This window comes from Vulpes lagopus, chromosome X (genome assembly GCF_018345385.1).
Source record: "Vulpes lagopus strain Blue_001 chromosome X, ASM1834538v1, whole genome shotgun sequence".
NCBI lineage: Eukaryota > Metazoa > Chordata > Mammalia > Carnivora > Canidae > Vulpes > Vulpes lagopus.
This window is the reverse complement of record NC_054848.1, coordinates 57,313,236-57,319,467: the sequence shown is the minus strand read 5'-3', so window position 1 is coordinate 57,319,467 and position 6,232 is coordinate 57,313,236. Positions and strand designations below refer to the sequence as shown.

At 41.5% G+C, this 6,232-nt stretch overlaps 1 long non-coding RNA gene across 1 annotated transcript; it reads left to right on the top strand.

Annotated features, from left to right (window-relative positions):
* The first annotated feature begins 3,963 nt into the window (after positions 1–3,963).
* On the top strand, positions 3,964–5,211 carry LOC121482949. Its single transcript, XR_005985677.1, has 3 exons — positions 3,964–4,010; positions 4,656–4,712; positions 5,049–5,211. It is a non-coding gene; the product is annotated as an uncharacterized LOC121482949 (long non-coding RNA).
* Positions 5,212–6,232: the final 1,021 nt, after the last annotated feature.

Here is a 6,232-nt window from a genome sequence, read left to right as displayed (position 1 = left end):
AGCCCGGGACTCAGCTCCCAGAGTAACTCGGGAGCTCTCCGCCTGCAGGGCCTCGAGGGTCCGGGCCGGGCCGCTTATCTGCTCAGCTCCGGGCAGGAGCGTCCTTGCTGTCCTGGGGGGAGGCCGATCCTGGTCCCGCGCCCTGTGCTCCCAGGCCTGCGCTGTTGGATTCGTGCTCCCGGTGGCGCAGCCCCCTCCGCGGAGCCGCCGCCCAAGCCCCTCCGAGTTGCTCCCGGGTAAAGCCGTGCGCGCTGCAGCCCTTAGGGAGCTGGGCGCACTCTCCTGGGCGCGCAGGGGTCTGTTAGCGTCCCAGCAAGCCTGAGGGCATCCCCGCCCTCCTGGGGTCCTGCTCCAACTCCCTGCGAGCGCCTTTCCGCCCGGGAAGATTGGTGCAGCTCCTGCTTCTCCAGACGGGGCTCTCCTGTCCTGGGGACACTCGCCCCTGCCTTAGCCCGGCTCCTCGTGGGGCCCCTCCCCCTTGGATGCCTTTTTTTTATTTCTTTTTCCCCGTCTTCCTACCTTGATAGAAGCACGAACTCTTCTCACTGTAGCATTCCAGCTGGTCTCTCTTTAAATCTCAGGCCGAATTCGTAAATTTTCAGGATGATTTGAAGGTTATCTAGGTAATTTGGTGGAGACACGTGATTTGGGGACCCTACTCTTCAGCCATCTTGCCCCTCCTCCTTATGAAAAAATAAATAAAATCTTTAAAAAATATATAGCTCTTAAAAAAATATATATATAGCTCTTGTTTCTTTGGAGATGTTGTGCTTAGAATATCAGTCATTTGCAGAAAGTGCCGTGTTGAAGTCTCCCTGTATTAGTGTATTATTATCTAAGTATGTCTTTACTTTGGTTATTAATTGATTGATATACTTGGCAGCTCCCACATTAGGGGCATAAATATTCATGATTGTTAGGTCCTCTTGTTGGATAGATCCTTTAAGTATGATATAGTGTTCCTCTTCATCTCTTACTACAGTCTTTAGGATAAACTTTAACTTATCTGATATGAGGATTGCTACCCCAGCTTTCTTTTGAGGAGCATTTGAATGGTAAATGGTTCTCCACCCCTTCATTTTTAGGCTGGAGGTGTCCTTATGTCTAAAATGAGTCTCTTGTAGACAGCAAATAGATGGGTCTTGCTTTATATCCATTTTGAAACCCTGTGTCTTTTTGATGGGATCATTTAGCCTATTCACGTTAAGAGTGACTATTTAAAAATATGAATTTAGTGTCATCATAATACTTATTTAGTCCCTGTTTTTGTGGATTATTTCTTTGTGCTTCCTCTTTCTTTTACTGAGTCCCCCTTAATATTTCTTGCAGAGCTGGTTTGGTGGTCAATTTTCTTTCAGTTTCTATCTTGGAAGCTCTTTATCTCTCCTATTCTGAATGAGAGCCTTTTGGGATAAAGTATTCTTGGCTGCATGTTCTTCTCATTTAGGAACCTGGATATATGCTGCCAGCCTTTTCTGGCCTGCCAGGTGTCTGTGGAGAGGTCTGCTGTTAATATAATATTTCTCCCCATATATCTTAGGGATCTTTTGTCTCTTGGTGCTTTAAGGATTTTCTCTTTATCTTCGGATTTTGCAAGTTTCACTATTAAATGTTGAGATGTTGAACGGTTTTTATTGATTTTAGGAGGGGACCTCTCAATCTCCTGGATCTGAATGCCAGTGTCCCTCCCCAGATTAGGGAAGTTCACAGCTATGACTTGTTCAAATTTGGTCCTCTGTCCTTCTCGGTGCCCTCTGGAACCCCAATTATGCATAGATTTTTCCTTCTGAGGCTGTCATTTATTTTCCTTAACCTTTTCTCATGGTCTTTTTTCCTTTCCTCAGCTTCCTTTCTTTTCACTAACTTGTCTTCTATGTCACTCACTCTTTCTTCTACCTCATTAATCCTCATCGTTAGGACTTCCAGTTTGGATTACATCTCATTTAACTGATTTTTAATTTTGGCATGATTAGATCTAAATTTTGAAGTTATGAAGTCTCTCTCTCTTTTTTTATTTTTAGTCATGAAGTCTCTTGATTCCTTTATGCTTTATTCCAGAGTCACCAGTAGCTTTATAATTATGCTTCAGAATTGGCTGACATCGAATTGTAATCTAAATTCTGTAAATCTGTGGCAGAGAGTACTTTTTCTGATTCTTTCTTTTGTGGTGAGTTCTTGTTTCTAGTCATTTTGCTCAGTGCAGATTGCCTGTATGAGCAGGCTGCATCAAAAATATCAACCACGACCTAAGTAAATTTCATCCTAGATGATTCTGCCTAGGTCAGAGACCAGAAATTGAAAACAAAGATCAGAACGAAATAAAACAAAAGGACCACTAAAGAGAAAAATTTTAAAACAAAGTAGTAAAAATAAAAAGGCCAGGAACCCTAAAGAAGAGAGGAAAAAGAAGAAAAAAAAGAGAAGAAAAAAAGGGGGGGACTGGGAGATGGTGGTGGTGACCAAGTTGTAGTGGAGGGAGAACGTAGTCTACCTGTGGGGTTCTAGAGGGTGATCCTCTTGGTTCTGAGTATATTAAGTACATATTAAGTACATTAGCAGATGCTCAGTCCGAAATTTATATAAACCAGGAATACTTGTAGAGGGCCCCAAACACTGACAACCAAAACATAAATGAGTTAAAGGGGGGGGGGGCAGATTGGAAATGAGGACTCTCACAGAATGAAGCAGCACAGCATACCGCTGTGATCTGGGTGCATAGTGGTCATGTTATAGAAGGTATTAACTTCCACCATTGTAGAACAAAATGAGGCAGAGAAAACAAAAAACACACAACAAAATCAGACGTTGTATATCTCCCAAAATTGAGTACATTGAAGGGAATCTAGAATTGGAAAATATATCTAGGACTTGTAATTGCAGAAATATGAAAGTCAAAAGGGAAGAATCTTAAAAATAAAGAGGTGGTAAAATATTGTAGTTAAGGTGGGAAAAAGAAAAAAATGGAAATTTATAAAAACGAGTTGTACTGGAGAAAGAAAGAAAAAAAGACCCTCTGGTTCTATATACCGTAAATCCCTCCACTTCCCGTGTAGCTTTCCAGTGCTGATCGGTGAAGAACTTGCTCTTCCCCTGTCCTTCCAGCTGGTCTTCTGGGGAAGGGGCGTGCTGTGTTGATTCTCAGGTGTGTGCACCTGGGGGATCTGCCCCACCCCCTGCCGGATGCCAGGCTCAGTAGGAGCTGTTTACCCTCTGTTCCCTGGGCACCGCCCTCCCAGGCACAGGGTGACACCAGGAGGAACCACCACGCTGACGGCGGCCAGGTCTCCAGCTCTAGAGTCAGCTCCTTGGAGTACCTATCGCAATCCCAAGTCCGCACTGGTCTAGGTCCCCCCGGGTGCGTGCCCTGACCTGCACAGCTTGGGGGTGCCCGGCAGCAGGAAAGTCCTAGCTGTCCTGTGTCCTCAAGGCTTCCGCCTTTCCCAAGGGAAGTGCAGGGTCCGGGCTATGTCCACCCGGTGCCGTAGGATCCCGGGCCTGTGCTGCTGGAATCGTGCTCCCGGGGTGTGGCTCGTGAAGGCAGCAGGGCACAGACCCCTCTGTCCGGAGACGCTGCCTGACCGACCGGCTTCTCCCGAGGCCCGGCGGGATGCACTCCAGCCCCTTTATCAAGATCCGCCTTGGGGTGTGGTGCGCTTTACCGGGAGCGCACTTCCTCTATTAGTGACTCTAGGAGACTGGAGGCTCCACTGCCACTCCTATGATTCTGTTCAATTTCCCTGCTAAGCGCCTTTCAGTTCGGGAAGAATCCAGTTCAGATTTTTTAAAGTTCCTGCTTCTCCGGGGCTGGGCTTTCCTGTCCTGGAGGCTCGCCACCAGGCCTTAGCCGGAGTCCTCCCGGGGCCCCTCCCCTACTTGATTCTTTTTTTTTTTTTTCCCTGCCTTTCTACTTTGTTAGAAGCGAAAACCCTTCTCTGCAGCGTTCCAGCTGTTATCTCTTTAAATCTCAGGTCGAAGTCGCAGTTTTTCAGGATGATTTGAAAGTAATCTAGGTAAGTTGGTGGGGCTGGGTGAATTGAGGACCCCTACTCTTCCGCCATCTTGCCCTCCCCTGTCCGGTTTTCATACTACAGTAATGGTAGTTAGGATAAATTTTCTTAGTTTCTATCCTATAAGATCGTTGACAAGTATTAGTATCCTTCTATCCTTTAAAGTATGGTAGAATTTACCAGGAAACAACCTGGGACTGGTGCTTTTGGAAGGTTATTAATTATTAGTTCAATTTTTTCAAAGATATAGGCCTAATGAGATTGTCTATTTTTATTACTTGGGCAAATTGTGTCTTTTAAGGAATTGTTCCGTTTATTAAATCTGTGGGCATAGAGTTGTTTATTGTTTCATTACCATTCCAATGTCCACATGATCTGTAATGATGTTCCATCTTTCACTTCTAGTATCAGTAATTTGCATCCTGTTTTTTTCTTAGTTAGCCTGGATAGTTTCATGAATTTTATGAATCATTTCAAAGAACCAACTTTTGGATTCATTTATTTTGTCTTTATCTTTTAATTTCTATTCTAATTGTTATGATTTCTCTTATTCTGCTTTAGATTGACATGCTGTTTTCTAGTTTCCTAAGGTAGAGAAGTACTGATTTTAAGTTTCTTCTTTTCTAATATATGCATTCAATGCTGTAGATTTTCTTCTGGAAAATTTCCTCTGGGTACTGTTCTCACTACATCTCACACATTTTGGTAAGTATGGTTTCAATTTTCATTTAGTTCTAAATTATTTTTAAATTTCTCATGATATTGCTTAACTCGTGGTAATTAGAAATGTATTGCTATTCTCAACATAATGGGGATTTTTCATATATCTTTCTATTATTTTCTAATCTCATTCCACTGTGGTCTTAGAGGATACACCGTAGGATTCTTTAAATATTTTGTTAAAGTGTGTTTTATGGCCTAGAATATTTTCTACCTTGGTCAGTGTTCCATGTTAGCTTGGAAGAATGTGTCTTTTGTAGGATTAAGTAGTTTACAGATATTCACTGTGTCCAATTGATTGATGGTGTTATTACTTTCCAGTATGTCCTTACTGGTTTTCTACCTACTGGATTTGTGAACTACTGAAACAAGTGTTGGATGTCTCCAACTGTAATGGAATCATCTATTTCTCCTTGCAATTCAAATAGTTTTTGCCTCAGATACTTTGATGTTCTGTTGTGAAATGCATGCACATTAACACTGTTATGTCTTCTTGAAGAATTGAACCTTTTATCATTATGTAATGTCCTTCTTTATTCGTGATAACTTTCTTTGCTTTAATATCTACTCCATCTGGAACCAACATAACTACTATTCCATTTTTTGTCATTAGTGTCAGTATGTTTTTCCATGCATTTAGTTTTAACCTATATGTGTCTATATTTAAAATGCATTTCTTGTAGGAAACATACAGTTGGGTCTTGATTTTTTGTTGTTGCTGTTGTTTTACCTACTCTGAACAATTCCTAATTGGTGCAATTAGACAACTGTAGTTGAAAATGATTGATACAGTTTCTTTAGTATCTACCATATTCACTCCTTTTTTTTCTATTTGCTGCCCTTTTACTCTATTCCAATTTTTGTTTCAATCATTTTCTGCCTTTTGTTGTTTTTTTTTAGTTTTTTTATATGATTCCATTTTATCCCCTTTGTGTATCAGTTACATTTCCTTTGTAACTATTTTTTAGCATCTGTCATAGTGTGCAATACACATTTACAATTAACCTAAGTCTGTTTTCAAACAACCCCATATCATTTCCTGGGTATTGTACCTCATAATAACAAAATAATCCTAATTCCTCCCTTCCACTCTTTGTATCATTGCTTTCATTTATTTCACTTATATGTACGTATACATAAGCATATACATATGTGCATGTGATATGTCAAAAACATATACATATGAGTATGTTTACATAATGGAATACATTGTTAGTATTATCAAACTTTACCTGTTGGATCAATTAACAATAAAAAATGTTTTTATTCAGGGCCCCTGGGTGGCTCAGAGGTTGAGCATCTGCCTTTAGCTCACGTTGTGATCCTGGGATCAAGTCTCGCTTTGGGCTGCCTGCAGAGAGCCTGCTTCTCCCTATGCCTATGTCTCTGCCTCTCTCTCTCTCTCTCTGTCTCATGAATAAACAAAGTCTTTGGAAAAAAAGTTTTTATTCATTTTCACTTATTTCTTTGATGCTCTTCCTGAACTTTATGTAGGTTCAATTTTC